Below are 17,005 nucleotides of genomic sequence, written 5' to 3' on the forward strand. Positions count from 1 at the left end.
ACACTAGATCGCGTGTTATCTTCCTGTTTTGTGTATTTTACTGATACTCGTCTCAATCCGTTTTTGCGTGGGTGCTAAAGACCTTGCTGTCGTGCGCCCATACCAACATGTCCATGTCCGTGTTAGGAAATATTCAAAGGTGCACTGCATTTACATGACCCATTGAAAGCTTAACATCCACAGTAAGGAACATCAAGTGCTGTTTGTTTATAGTTGATTTATATATATTTTGGTCATACTCAAAATTTCACAGTTCCTCGTCAACTGCAGGTAACAATCAGCAAGCTGAACAATCACAGGGCAGGTGTCTTTTGTCCCCCCCCCCCCCCCCCCCCAAGAGAGGCACTTGTTAGAGCTGAAACTGACTTGCTATACAGTTTGTGCTTCATCAAGACATCCTATTTGAAAATACTGAAAGTTCATCATAAGGGAGCTAAAACAATATAGCAGATGGATGTGGCTGGTTTACCACAATAATATAAAAAGGCAGCCACTCTGCAACACACAGCAGAGTAAACTGATGAAGCTGGTCAGAGCGTGCATGCACGCTATGACTTGCTGTCTAGTAGAATGTAGAAATAAGCCTGGAATGACAGAATAATAAACTAAACTTGATGAAGCTAATGGTTAGGTTACAGTAGACCTCTTTCCACATGTAGATTAAAAAACCTTGCTATTACTATGCCTCACACAGGGCATCTGTTCTGGCATTCTGGCAGAAAAATGCAGCAACATATGTTAATTATGGTGGGGAATTATTGGAACAACTCATTGTATTCAACTGTTCTTTTTTGAAAGGACAGCATTTCTAGAATTTTGTAATGCCTTTCCTTCATTTTAGGTAACAGATGATACTTTTTTTGGGGGGGGGGGGGAGGAGGAGGATTAGGGTGTTACAAAGTGATATCCCAAATTTTTGGAAGATCTTGTGTGAAAAAGCATTATTTAAAAGATTCTTGTAACTAAAATTTGGTGCCAACATTTTTTCTTTTATGGAAAGCTGTACAAGAAAGTTCTCAAATCCAGTGATGACATTATGACCAATTTGTTTAGAACTATATAACAGATAAACTGTAACCTAAAAAAAGTCACCAGTGGAAACTCCTTCAACCTGCCACCTCACTTGGTGACAGCTGTTAAACTATTTAATCATGAAAGGCACTGCTATACTTTGATTTCTTGTATGCCTCAGGCCTAACCTCATGCCACTGCTTCTGCAGTACCCAAAAGAGGACTCCAAAGGGCAAAGACTGCACTCTGAAAATCATGCAATGAATGGTTCGGCAGCAATTTTGAAGCGCACACAAAATAGGGAGGTTGTGTTGTTTTAGTGGATGAGAAAGTGGAGAAAACTGCCATCTCTCACATTGGTGATTCACAATATTGGTGGGGAAGGAAACTTCAGATTTTTAATTTGGCTGCTGCTGGCACAGAGGTCCATTTGTACAAATGAAATACCTGTATTTGATATTTACTAATTGTTGAATGGTAAGCAGGAAGCCTTGCTGTAATAACAATATCCTCTTCACTAGTTTTTCATAGGTCTTTTGTAATAAGACAGCCATCAAAATTTGCTCATTTGGAGTGTTCAGATTTTATTTAATAAATAGCTGGTGGTTTTTGTCCACTAGCCACTCGCCGTCACTTTTTTTTTGGGGGGGGGGGGGGTCGGAGGGTTTGCCATTTTCAAGGAATAAATTGTGAGCTCTCATTTATTCTTTTGACTATTACGACAATGGCTTGACACATACATTACACATGACCCTTCTGCAGTAAGGGTGTTCTTAATATTTCATAGAATGTTTAAAGTATGGTAAAAAAGGAGGGGCAATATTTTGGTGTATGGTTTATATTACCTTTATCTAAAGATAATTTCTTTTTATTTCTGTATGAGAGAAAGGTGGTGATATAATTCACGAATGACATTTTCAAACTGCTAAAGCCTGTTATATCTTTTATTTTGGACTAATTTGTCAGAGTATCATCAAGTTCACAAGTACTGGAAATAAGGTGTTGAAGGACAATTGCTTAACATCAGATAAAAGTGAGCCATGAGCCCACTATTTTGAGTGTTGTGGCTCAACAAATAAGCCTACTTCATACTCAGCACAGTAGACTCATAACTCACTTAAATGTCTAATGTCAACGAACTGCCCTACTACATAGTATTAAGAGTACTACATACATACCCCACAAGTCACCATACACCCCAGCATTGGGAAACTGCTGTAAATAGTGGAGGAGAATATATTATTGATGACTAAAGTCTCTGTTAATTGAATCTGTTGTGTTTATTAAACTTACAGGAAAACACTATGAACTTGTACACCAACCCAATCAGTACTAAATAAATCCTTTCATGGCAGGCGGAACATGTGTCCCACATACAAATTTCTAGCACTGAGTTGACAGATTTGAAAGTCACAAATCTATGTGATGGTGTGATCTAGTGTTGCATGTATTACCTATTTTCAGCCGGCAGGCTGATTGTTTCATACCTAATGCTAGTGTTGGTGATTTTTTTTTTCCTATATTCTTTTTAGAATAGTAATCACTGCAACTTTCTGGTGACTTGTGATTATATTTGGTTAGTAAATGAATTACTTGGTGGCTGATGATTATTTTCTTTTACTTGAATATAAATAAAGCAAATGTAAAACATTCCCTCTTGGGACATCATTGTTAACAATACTGATTGAACATATGTCGTCCTCATGGGTGACATTGCCTTATTTCATGACTGGAAGGGGGGGAGGGGGGAAAAAGACACTCTGCTACCAAAATAACGGTACTCCCTTCTTACTTGCACTGGTCTTGTATTATTTCTTGGCACAGCAAAAATTAACTCCAGAAATCGCTGTCATCACCTGTTATTACTGGACTGACATACTAATTAAAAATAGTATGTGCTGATAAAGAGAAGCAAACAAATTGTGGACTGAGGGCTATGATTAGTGCACTTTCAAATTCATGCAACAATGGTTCTCAGAAAATATTGCCAAGAATGGGAAGCAGACGATTACATATTTCATTAATTCTTAAGTTGCAGTTCTTACTTACATAATTATAGTTAAAGTAAACAACTGTACTACTAAATATTAATTTCATCTATAATATATAGTATTCTATCATTTGGCTGGCTCACAGATAGTTCAAAAGATGCCAACACCTTCAAAGAAGACTATCGCAGAGTTTGTAGGAAACATCTATACTCCCTCAAGATAGATCTGCAGAAGCATGCAACCAGGAAATGTTAAGTCTCAAAAATGAAAAGCCAGTACCCTCAAAAGGAACAGCAGAAATTAAATAATTTTGTAAAAGTCATTAATGTAGCTGGGAAGAAAGTGTTACTAGTAGCTGTTCATGTACCAGTGCACTCGATAAAAACTGTTGATCATCTAGGAGTCTTAATCAAGTGACTAAAGAAAACACTAAGGATTCAAACCCAAATGCTGTGCTCCCATCAAACGTTATTGCACCATATTTGCTTCATGTTTTATTGCATGACATTGGTAATGAACCCCACTCATTAATTATAGATGAGCATCACTGTGGAGGACACAGATTATCTATGTATTTGAGAGATAGTCCAGCATCGGAAAAGAGACAATAACTGTAGACTTTTTTGGGTTACTAGAGGTCGAGAAATCAATGGCTGTGATTTTGTATGAAGCATTTAAGTTGTAAACGCAAAAGTTGTCAACAGATGTAAATAAAATGCTGGTGATGGGAACGAACAGTGGTAGCAATTTATGTGGGATATGGAATTCAGTTTCTGCTGTATGCAGAAAAGATAATGATAAAATCCAACTAATTTGGTGCATTTGTCTTTCAGCTTACAATGCTGAATCACAGGCAGCTGAAGTGCTTCCTGTAAAACCTAGATTTCGGGTTCAGGGAAATTTACAATTGGTTTCATTCCAGCCCATTACAGAAACTAGAACACCAAAATTTATTTAAATTTCTCAACAATAATAATAATAATAATAATAATAATAATAATAATAATAATAATAATAATAATAATACACGTGGAGGCCCGGAAAAGAATAGACCTCCGGTATGTTCTGCCAGTCGTAAAAGGCGACGAAAAGAACAAACCACTAATAGGGCTAACCCCCCCCCCCCCCCCCCCCCCTCTTTTAGTGTGATTAGTTGGTTCAGGACAGAACTAATGAAGCCTGGGACAAGTCCTGTCATGGTCGGGATGCCGCTTGAACCCTATGCCCGTCCACAATGGTAACGACACTGCTAGCCACACGGAAAATGATTTAAATCCAAATAGAGGAGTTTTGCAGGATATGCTTCCTGCAACTACTCTAGAAGGAGAACAGAGACAGAGGACGAGATGGTCAGATGAAGTTAACTGACACCTCATGTTCTGTTATTACCAAGCAACAAACTTAGGAATCACCACAACTGGATACAGGTCACAAGTATACACAACATTTATTACCAGATACCCAGAATTAAAATTTTTAACAGAACGATGACTAGCTGATCAGAACCATGTAATAATCAAAAAGAAGAGGATACCCCAGTCAGAATTAGAAAAAATCAAACAAGAAGTACAACAAATACTGGAACAAAATAATGTGCAAGAAGAAGAAGAATACAGTAATGGACTCAAATATCCCAGAGCAAACAAACAAAGAAAGAACAACACTCATCAATTAAACAATCAGAGGTAAACGAAATATTAAGACAGCCACCAGAACAAGCTCAAATAGAACACGAAGTGACACACATGTTAGGAATAGAAGAAAAATTTCAGCTGACATATATAGAATACAAAGACACACACAGACATTAGACCATTCTTGCATAGACCACCAAATAACCCACAAGTGGAAACAACAACCACAACAAAAACAACCACAACAAAAACAACCACAACAAAAACAACCACAACAAAAACAACAACAACAACAGAATCATACACAACAAAAACAACAACAACAACAACAGAATCATACACAACAAAAACAACAACAACAACAGAATCATACACAACAAAATAAATGAAAACAAAACTACGGAAGAGTTAAAACTACTGGATTATATAGGAGCACTCACTACACTAGGTAGAGATCAGAACCAACCAACAAACAGAAGAAACCCACAAAACCAGCATGGCAACACAGGCTACAGATCAGAATAGAAAAACTGAGAAAAGAAATCGGACAGCTAACACAATTTATAAGAAATGAAATATCAGACAAAAACAAAAAAGGTTAGGTAAAATCTCACAACAAGAAGCGATAGAGCAATTAGATGAAAAGAAGCGGAAATTTCAAGCATTGGCCAAACGACTTAAAAGATACAAAAAAGTGAAAATAGAAGTGAAAAAACCAAACATTCAGCACAAACCAAAAAATATTTTACTAGACAATAGATCACACACACATTAAAATAGACAATCCACCAAACATAAGACATGGGACACTTCTGGAGCAACATATGGTCAAACCCGGTACAACAGAAGACATGCACGGTGGATACAAGCAGAAACAGACACATAAAAGATGATACCATAAATGCCTGAAGTGATAATTTTGCAACATGAAGTCACCCGAGCAATTAATTCTATGCACAATTGGAAAGCCCCTGGAAAAGATAAAATAGCGAATTTCTGGCTAAGGAAGTTCACCTCAACACATCCACATCTAACTAAATTATTTAACAGTTACATTGCAGACCCATACACAGTCCCTGATACACTTACACAAGGAATAACTTACCTGAAACCTAAAGATCAAGCAGACACAGCAAAATATCACCCCATAGCATGCCTACCAACAATATACAAATTATTAACTTCCGTCATTACACAGAAATTAATGACACATACAACACAGAACAAAATTATAAATGAAGAACAAAAAAGCTGCAGCAAAGGAGCATGAGGATGTAAAGAGCAACTGATAATAGATGCAGAGGTGACATATCAAGCTAAAATTAAACAAAGGTCGCTACACTACACATACATTGATTACCAAAAAGCTTTTGATAGTATACCCACTCATGGTTACTACAAATATTGGAAATATACAAAGTAGATCCTAAATTGATACGGTTCCTAAGCATAGTAATGAAAAATTGGAAAACCAAACTTAATATCCGAACAAATTCAAATAATATCACATCATAGCAAATGTAGCAAAAATAATACATAAACAACTTGCCATATGACATAAACTAATAAAACCATGTGTTCCCACATACAAGTATGCACCACAAAATGTACTGGAGAATGATGAATACAAATTATACTGGAACAGAACCATTATAACAGATAAAACAGCGCCATATAACAAACCTGACATCATACATCATCAATAAAAAGAAGAAATTAACACAACTACTCGAAATATCCATACCCAATACAACAAATATACAGAAGAAAACAGGAGAAAAAATTGAAAAATACATCAAACTGGCTGAGGAAGTCAAGGACATGTGGCATCAGGATAAAGTTGACATTATACCAATTACACTGTCAACTACAGGAGTCATACCACACAATATCCACCAGTACATCAGCGCAATACAGCTAGATCCAAACGTATATATACAACTACAGAAATCTGTAATCATTGATACATGTTCAATTACCTGAAATTTCCTAAATGCAATGTAACATATACCGTACAGTTAAAAGGAAGTCACGCTTGATCAAGGTTCACGCCACTTTCCATTTTTAACCAGACATAACATCTGAGAAAGGAAAGAAATATGATGATGATGATGATGATGATGATGATGATGATGATGATGATATGAAAACATTTCAGTTTTTTAGCTCTAAACGCAGCCAGGTGGCTAAGTAGGTATAACATAGTAAATAAAATATTAGAGATCTATGAAGAATTAAAACCACATTTACATACTGTGGTAGACAAAGAAAAATGCGTTGTGGCAAGGACACTAAATGAGATGTTGCAAGATGGTGTCAGATATGTATATTTAACATTTCTGAAACACCTTCTTTTTGAAGGAACTAAAATCAATCTAATTTGTCAGCACAAATATCAAAATTGTACATGTCTATGATGGTAATGAGTGTCACTTGTGTTGCTAGCTAGAATGGTTTACAAAGCAGTGCAAAATTCTTCCCAAGAAATAATTGTTTCTGTTGAAAATGAGTTATTGTATCTAGATAATAAAGATACTGACCTACGTACGGAGTATTATAATGCGTTGTCAGAAATTAAGTTCAAAGTGAGTAAGTTGCTTCAATTGCAGATCAGAGCAAAGCAGTTTATTAAGATATTAATTCAACAACTTCTTAAAATGTTGCCCACAAACTTGAATCACTTTAAGTCCAGTATTTCAGTCCTAAGATATGCTTGTCACAACCATGAAAAGTGAAAAGTGAATGTCAAAGATCTGTCATTCATAGATATTTACATAACAAATCCTCCCGCGTGTGTGTGTGTGGGGGGGGGGGGGGCTAGAAAAGACTTGCGGTCCTTCCTTGCCTGTCATAAGAGGCAACTAGTAGGAGTCTTTCTTATTGGTTCAAGTTTATCTTAGTCTTGTGACTGTTCTTTAGATTTCTGAAGGTTTTCCTCTTTTCACTTCTTAACACTTTTTCTCCCCTCACATTTTTTTGGCTTTTTACATTCTGGTCCCTTTTTGGGTTTTGACCTAGACTTTCCAAATTTTACTTAGGATTGTGTAGCATCGGGGCAGATGATCTGCAATGAGAGGGATCAAACTTAATGGTGGCCATGCCAACACAGCTGTCTCATCACTCAAGAATAGTGATTTTAATGCAGGAGTTTATAATTGTAAGGCATTTGTCATTGACCATGCCTCAGTATGAGAGCCTGGCAAGGAGAAATGAAAGTAGCCAGTTTGCTTTGTTCTGGATGTGTTCCTGCACTGACAGTGACTCTTGCTTCAATGAAGCCAATGCTTTTCATTGAATATACTGAAGATCAGTTTGTGGAGGTTACAGCAAAAGAGAAACTGAGACATGGACCTTTGCTGATCAGATCATCATACGCTTAACCAATCATGAACATTTCGGGCTTGTGTTAATTTCTGAGATATACCATTTACTGTGTCTCCTCCTAATGAGCTTGATAGAATTCAAGGTGTTATGTTCCATCAGGACCTAAAGATACAAACTGATCCAGAGTTCGTACTACCTGGTGCAGTGTGGAGTCGATTTTGCTTGTTGTGTCCAGAAGGTACCCAAGGATAATAGTGGACACTGGAGCTTTTATCCTAGCCTTCGATGGCAACATTTTTCCTGAGAAGGTTAAGGTCATAGTTTATAAGTGTGATGTCAGGCCTTACTTTCCTCATCTGGTGAGATGTTTTAAGTGCCAAAGGTTCGGACACATGTCCTCCTGCTGTTCCAATGAGGCTGTCTGTGGTGCATGTGGTCGGGTGTTCTAAGAGGGCAGTCCTTGTGACCAACCCCTCCATGTGTCAACTGTCCAGAACCGCACCCTCTTTGTTACCGTAATGTTCATTGTTTAAGAGGGAGAACTCCGCCCATCTTATCAAGATACACAGAAAAGGTTTTAAGCACTTCATCTGACTAATATGGTCTCAAATTTTGTGACTGTCATCACGTGACGTGTGGACTGTAATAAGACAATGTCTCACATGACACCTCCAGGACCTGTTCATATTCCAGGGCTCCCTCTATAGTTAGGGGAGAGAACATAAATCCCCCCCCCCCCCTCCACACACACACACACACACACACACACACACACCTATCACCAGTGGTTCCCCCCACTATTGGTGTGGACAGAGGTGCCTAGCCATTCTATGGCATCAGGGATGAACACACCTGTCAAGGTGCCCCATCTTAAGACAAGGACCAGCAGCCACAGGCTGAGGGCTGAAGAAAAGTACAATTCTCATCACTCCCAGAAGATAAAATGGGGAAATCTTCACATAAGTTGAAGTCTTAGGAGGACAAGAAGGAACGTAAATTACTTTCTGAGGTTTCAGATGTTCCGCTCCCAAGCCCTACAGTAGTCGAGCCTATCAGGTGGACCACAACCTGGTAAGAAAGTAATCTTATCCATATTTTGTATTATCAGCTTTCTCAGACCTGAACCGTAACATCTACGATCCTCATTTGACTGAACTCAGCAATTTAATGGCTACTTACTCCATAATAGGCATAGCACTTCAGGAAACACTGTTTACGACAACATAACTATCTGCTCTGAAAACCTACCAACCCTACTGTACAAATCGTGTTAATGTCGAGAGCGTCCGTTGGGCTCTGTACCCTCATACGCACTGGTACTTCAAGAGAGCAGGTGCCCCTTACCATTGCTCTAGAGGCCATGGCCATTAGTGTCTACATATCAATTCAGTTGACAATATGTAATGTTTATGTACCCCCAAATGGACCTTTCCAATTCCACAATCATTTAGTCAGTGGAAGAGCTATCTACCTTCTCTTCATCTTATTGGGGGACGTAAATGCCCCTAATACCCTGTGGGGTAGTGACACTGTCTCATTGATGCCAAGATACTATAACACCTTTCAGAAATGGATGTCTGCTTACTCGACACTGGAGCTGCAACCCATTTCAGTGTGGCCCACGGAACATTATCAGCTATTGATCTCACAGCTTGTAGCCTGAGTATCTTCCCCTAGATTCAGTGGCGCATCCATAGTGATCTTTGCGACAGCGACCATTTTCCTATTATTCTCTCCCTCTCCCCTCCCAGACATCTGGAACATGCTCAATGTTTGTTGCTTTGGGAAGCTGATTGGCAGGATTTCTCCACTGCAGCCGCTTTTCCAGCCAGTTGTGTGACTGATATTGACAAATTAACGCAGGATACTATTGATACTACTAATCATACTGCAGCAGCAGTGATAACCTACTCCACGGACTCATCGTGATGACCACTGGTGCAGTGGTGGTCTGAAGGTAAAGCCACAGCTATCAGGAACACCGCATGGCACTTCAAAAGCACAAGTGCCACCCATCTATGGATAATCTGATAGCATTCAAGAGACTCTGGGCAAAAGCACGGCTTTTAATGCAGGAGTGTTGGGAGCAATATGGGTCATTTATGTGATCCCACACTCCATTGCCCCAGATATGGACTAAACTCCACTGCATCTGTGGCCGTCCACCATCCATGGCAGTTCGTAGCATCCTTGTCAGTGGTAACATCTGCATTGACCCTGTGGAACTTGCCAAATGTTTTGTGGCACACTTCACTGAGGTGTCTACTTGCAGTCATTCCCATTCTCATTTCGTGACCCGGAAACACCTTATAGAACACTGCCCGCTATCTTTCCATGCACACAGCTCTCTATGATACAGTGTTCCTTTTTGTGAATGGGAGCTTTGCAGCAATTTGGCAGTGTGTTGCGATACAGCTCCTGGACACAACGAAGTCCCCAACCAAGTGCTCGAACATCTTCGTGCCTACAGCATGAAACATTCCCTCGGGCTTTTTAATAACATTGGTGGGAAGGAGTATTTCCATCTTGATGGTGGGAAAGTATTATTATTCCTGTCCTCAAACTGGGGAAGGACCCACATATTTTAACTAACTACTGACAAATTTCTCTAATGAATGGGCTGTGATAGCTATTCGAACAAATGGTCCACCACTGTCTTTGTGGGTCCTTGAAGCCGGAGGGTGTATATAGATTCCAAAGTGGCTTTCGGGCCCACCACAAATCGCCTGGGTCTTTTGGGATCTGCAGTGCGCAATGCTTTTCAGCAACCAATATGTACAGGAAACTGGAATTCTTCATGGGATGGTTCTGAGTACAATGCTCTTTGCTATTGCCATCAATGATATTGTAAATGCAGTGGGCCCCAAAATCTTTGCGTCGCTGTGCATGGATGGTCTTTCCCTGTACTGTGCCTCTGCATCAATGTGCACCACTGACCACCACCTTCAGTGAGCTGTCAGGAGAATTCATGACTGGCCCTTGAATAGTGTCTATCAATTCTCCACGGAAAAAAAGAATTTTGCATTTTTCTCGACTACAGACTGTGCAACTGCACCCCGAAATTCATCTTGCTGATCAGGTAACTGAAGTTGTTGAAACTTTCAAATTCGTCCTGTAGATCATGTGCCAACTCACAATGCTGCTCCATAGATTGTGATCTTGTGCACTTTGGATCCAGTTGTCATGGACTCCTAGCTGGCAAAAGTCTTTCTGTAGCTCGTCCTCCCATCGCTTTCTGGGTTTTCCCATAAGTACACCTTTTGTCCAAGCTTGTCACTCTCTCAAACACTATGTGAAGAGTAGCGTGATGATACATCACCTTGTCATAACCCTTGGCTGACCTCAAATTCTTTAGAGTTTTCCTTCCACTTTTACTTGGCATTTTGTGCTGGTGATTAGTTTATATGGGAATTCCATCTCCATTAGGCCTGATAACATCTTTTTCCTTTTAACACTATTATAGGCCTGTTTGAAGTCTATAAAAAGCTGATGTTTATCCACTTTACATTCATAACACTTTTCTATTATTTGCCTTACAGTGAAGATCTGGTTATCTGTTCATCTGCTCCATCAAAACACACAGTGCTAGTGTCAAAGTACTTCTTCTGTAAGTGAAGAGTGTCATACAAATGACTTTGGTTAATGCATTGTATACAGCACTGAGTAAAGTGATACCATGGTAATTTTCACAGTTTGCTTTATCCTTTTGAATCTGGTAAAAATTGGTCAGGTTCCACTGGTTTGGCATCACTTCCTTTTCCCAGGTTTCGACTATCAGTTGGACATATCTTGTCATATATTCACCTCCACCCCTGATGACCTCTGCTGAAATGTTGTAGTGGTAGGCGAATTCAATGCAAAAATGGGAAAAGGAGCCTTTAGAGAAACAGTAGGAAACAAGTCTGCATGAGATGCCGAATGAAAACGGACAGGGACTTCCAGACTTTGCGATGCGCAATGTGCAATGATAGTGAAGAGTATGTTGCTACAAAGAAGGAACATAAGGAAAGCCACATGGTGCTCACCAGATGGCACTACTTTTAATTAAATTGACCATTTATTAATTGAAATGAGACATGCGCCTGACATTGTTGAAGTTGACAGCTGCAGGAGGCTGCCTGCAACTCGGATCATTATATGGTAAGAGTGAAACACAGACAAAGTATAGCTGTCTTTAGAGCCAGAGCGAAGAGAGAAGCTCCACGAAGAGACAATGTATCCAAATTAAAAGAGAAGGGAGTATCTGAAAAGTATGAAACAGAACTGCAGAAGTAGTTTGAAGCCAAACAAAGCTGGGCTGTGGAAAACATTGAAGGGGAGTATGATGAAAGATGTTCTACAAGGAACTGCAGAAGTAAATTGAGGTAGAGAAGAAACGGTGGAAAGGGCAGGATGGTTTGTTGAAGGTTGTAAAATGGCGATGGCAGAGAGAATGATGCAAGAAAGAAAATGATAAACAGGGCAACAAGAGCTCATCGGCAGAATTCATGAAGAAAACGAAAGACAAGAATTAGAGAAGAAATGGGTTGTAGAGCTAGAAGAATATAACGACCAAGAAGAGAGTTCAGGAGTTGAAGAAAGGCTTTTAACCATGGACTGTATTCTGTAGAGATAGAGAAGGAAATTTTATTAGTGGAGAACAGATTTTAACCAGTGGGCTGAATATTTCAGTGAGCTGCTGAACTTGGAAACGTTTGGACCACTCAAAAACTCGCATACTTAATAAACAGTCTTCGCAATGCACATCTTTTAGCAGGAGACAATTTGCGGTAGCAGTTTTTCCAAATCCCATGTGAAACTTAACAATTTGTTGCACATTTCTTTCCAGCAAAACGCAATATGTCACGTCCAACTGAGAATACATCTATCGGCCGTTCATCTTTATCGCACGCGTAGTTGCTCTGTGACAGTCCCGTTATTTTATAGACACACCTCGTATGTGGTTTCAAACAGGCTACGTGTAAGGGAAACAGTACCAGAAAGTTTTGCAATCAATAACGTGTCATTTTATACACGAAATTAAGACTTGTAAGTAATTCAAAAGGGGAAGCAGGTTCAAAGCAGTGTCGACCTGAATAATTTGAATTCAAATTTCCCTTTTTTTTTTTTTTGTTGGGAGCTTATGGTAATTTCCCAGTAACATCTCTGCAAAATTTCGGAGTTCTTCCTCCAAAGTGCTGAAACTTCCATCTGCATATATCACTGTTATCAGCTGACAGAGAGGGTGGAGCAACTGTTTATTTTTGCTCTCCTGAGCGCAATATTATTTTTCTTGCTCCACTCCGTAAAGTAATACCGCATGCCCTACTCAAAGAGTGTAAAGCGTACATGACGCTGCCCGTGATAGTCCAGGAACCGCATCGTCATTCGTCAATAGATGTAGGAGTGGAAGTCAAAAAGTAAAGGGACTTCCGCAGTTTCTCCCCGTATGGCTTGTTAACACAGCTAGTATACAGTGCTGAAGTATTGTTGCCTGTAACAGTTCTATATAACTGTCACTCTTGTAACCACATTAGTCGTATTGCAGCAGACTGTGAAACATGGCAGCTCTATTTGTCCTTACGCACTAAGGAGGAAATGAGGGTCTACGAATGGATAGAGCGCTTCAAACATGGAAGAACTCCATGCGACGAGGAAAGATCGGGCAGGCCATCGACGTCAGCAACTCAGGACAATTTGGAAGTCGTTGAGGATATGTCGTAAACATTTGGCCCGTTATCATGGCGAGGAGATGGATTTTTACAGCAAATCGTTGTTGTTGACGAAACGTGGGTGCACAATCACGAACCGGAAAGTAATCCTGCGAGCATAGTTTCGAAGCACCAATCACCAGAAGTTAAGAGTATTTAAACGTCCACCACCAGCTGGTAAGGTTATGTTAACGCTATTCTGGGACATGGAAGGTGTGGTAGCCGTTAATTTTACCGCAAGAGGTGAACAGTGAGAACTATTGTGATGTGTTGCAAAGAAAACTGAAACCTGCAATCAGATCCAAACATCGCGGAAAACTGAGAAAAAGTGTTGTCATACAGCAAGATGCCGCGCTCGCCGACATTCCAAACAGATTGCCGGTGCCGTGCTACCGAATCAGATAATTATGAAACGCTGGACAAAGTGCGTTGAAGCGCAGAGAAGTAAAAAAAAAAGTAGGTTTCAGTTTTTCATCATTGGAATAAATATTTCTTTCCTCGAGAGTCCCTTTACGTTTTGACTACCCCTCGCATTAATGTGCACCAAAACGCGGCACGAAAGTCGCTTCGCAGTGCCTGCGTACTCAAGGTTTTGGATTAGATCGCTGAGGTTGGTCCGTTAAAGTACCGCTAATAGGCTGTACCACTTCGGAAATCTGCGTTTGAGAAAAAAAAAAAATAATAATCGCGGTCGATATATGGAATTAATATGACGGAAGGGGATATTTAAAGTGTAAAACAAAATACTGATACTTGCAAGTAAGTTGTGGGCTGAGATTATTTTTCTTACTGCCGTTTTTATCGCGATGATTTTGCAACGCCTCGAAATAATTGGCAGGCGCGTCCAAACAGTTAAAAGTTGCGCAGATCCGGATGTGCCCTGTGTACGGCAAGCTGGTCATAGTTCAGTAGGATGACGTGCACGTGTCCAACAGAAACATTCAGAGAGTTTATCATGTCACGTCAGTTTCACATGTGCATATTGCAAGGCATTAGTAGCTCGCTGCATTCACCTCCTGACTTTGAAAGTGGTTGGATAATAGCTTCATACCAGAACAGTCTCACCTGCAGTATACTCTATAACTGGAGCACATGAATACAGTTGAGTTCTTTCAAGGATTCGAATTTGAGTGACAGGAGCTAAGGCACAATAACCTATCTGGCCCCTACTTCTCCTAGTTTTATACAGTCGTTAAACCTTAAATATTCATATTTATAAATGTTCTGCAATTTCTGATTGCTAAGTTTCCCAGTTGTTATTCACCGACAGTATAATCAAACAATAATTGGTTTTCCACGTATTTAGTGAAATAAATTACCTTTATCAATTTTTAGGGTCAGTTGGCTGTCACTGCTTAGTGTTGATCCTCTGTAGGTCTCCCTGCATTTTAGTAAAATTTTGTGCCGAGGTCCTTATACAGAACAGTGTAATCTACAGACAACTTCTTGGAGTTGCTAGCATTAACCACCATAATAAATTATTTCATTATCCAGCCAGTTTAAAAGTCAGGTGATGTATAACATATTCAGTTCTGTACATATGTGGGTACTACATAAATAGTATGTGTAACACATGGTGAGAAAATAATAAATAGGGTGAAAATTTCAAAACTTTTTTCCTTTATATATTGATGAGAATTTAGACTGGAAAAAGCACATTTTGGAACTCTGAAAACTACTACTTAATTCAGCCACATTTGCTTATAGTGTCATCGCAAATCTTGGGCCAAGAGAAATCAGTATGTTGAAATATTTTGCGCATTTTCAGTCAACATTGTCATATGGAATAATGTTGTGGAGTAATTCATCTTGAAAGAATTCACTGTTGTTTAAGGACCTCCTGTAAGAATGTGTGTCGCTCACCCATGATCACATTGTTGACATCTGTTTGAGTTGGGCATTCTACCTACTGCTTCACTTTATATTTATTCCTTCATTAAGTTTGTTATTAATGATTCCTCTGCAGTTCAAAAGGGACAATAATGAACATAATTACAATACCAGAAGGAAAAGTGACATTCATTACTCCAATTGAAGGTTGTCTTTAGCACAAAAAGGGTACAAAATGCTGCAACTAAAGTTTTTGATCACTTACCCAGTGATATAAAATGTTTGACAGCAAAGTAAAATTTGAAAATAAACTGAAAAAGTTTCTTCTTGACAACTCCTATTCTGTAGAATTTATATTATTGTAATGATGATGATGATGATGATGATGATGATGATGATGATGATGATGATGATGATGATGATGATGATGATGATGATGATACAAAAACGCTTATAAATGCTCTGCATGTGGCCATATTTATGAATTTATTTTCTATGTAAATGTAAAATGACTCATTCCACACCATTAAGATTTATTGTGCAAAATGATCTACGGTACATGAAACAAACTAAGCCTATAATTCACTCTTGAGGGTACAACTGTAACAACTTCACATCTGATTATTTCTCCTTATTAAGAATGATGTACTGAGTTGTGACTATGCAAAGAAGATTCTTATTGCAGTACTGGTACTGATAACAAAAAGCCAAGCTTTGCTCTGTGTGTATTGAATGATATTCTGCACTTTCCAAGCTTCAGCTCATGTCACATTACTATATGTATGCACATTGTTCATTAATATTTATAGTTCGTTATATAAATTTTGAAATCATGATTATCCTCAGTGAGAAGGAGGTACAGATAAAGATACCAGTGTAAGAGCATTTCATTCAAACAAAAACCCACTGGATGATTGAATACTTGCAGACTAATTTTGCAGTAGTAGTTAGTTGTCCTCCATACATTGGGCAATAAACGCTCCACATCTACTGGAAGTGAAACTGCAGCAAAAGTCTGTAGATGGCTATTTTTCAGTGAAATTACATGGTACATTCTAGAGAGATTAATATAATCTGAATGTTCACCTGATGAGCAGAAGTCTGCATAGCATGGTAAGATGTTAAACAATGTAATAAAATGCACATACCATAAAACCTTTAATAGGCACTGGCATTTTAAGGAATATAAAAATTATTTAGGTTTTCCAATGGCCTGAAAATGAAATGGGTATCTATGAAATATCGTTGCTTATAAAGAGAAAAGATTGTGAAATTGTCCTCACCCCCAAATTTTTACTAGCTATAGTCCTATGGGAAATTTTATACTGTTGCCATTTTCTTAGCTTGGAAATGACTTATGCAGCCATTTGCAGTGGGACCTACAGTTTAACATGGATTACGAACCTCAATGTAACTTGTCAATTTCTCATTAACAATCATAGCTAGAGATGAAAGAAGTGAAAAGTGACACAGGAATCGTAGGACTGACTGGGGATTGAACCTGAGACCCTTTTCATTGAGCTGT

General features: G+C 38.9%; 1 protein-coding gene across 1 annotated transcript in view; it reads left to right on the forward strand.

The window, feature by feature from the left end:
• The window catches only part of LOC126297872 (adiponectin receptor protein-like), a 74,731-nt gene that overhangs the window by 18,680 nt on the left and 39,046 nt on the right, over positions 1-17,005 (forward strand). The window lies entirely within an intron of this gene.

This window comes from Schistocerca gregaria, chromosome X (genome assembly GCF_023897955.1).
Source record: "Schistocerca gregaria isolate iqSchGreg1 chromosome X, iqSchGreg1.2, whole genome shotgun sequence".
Classification (NCBI taxonomy): Eukaryota; Metazoa; Arthropoda; class Insecta; order Orthoptera; family Acrididae; genus Schistocerca; species Schistocerca gregaria.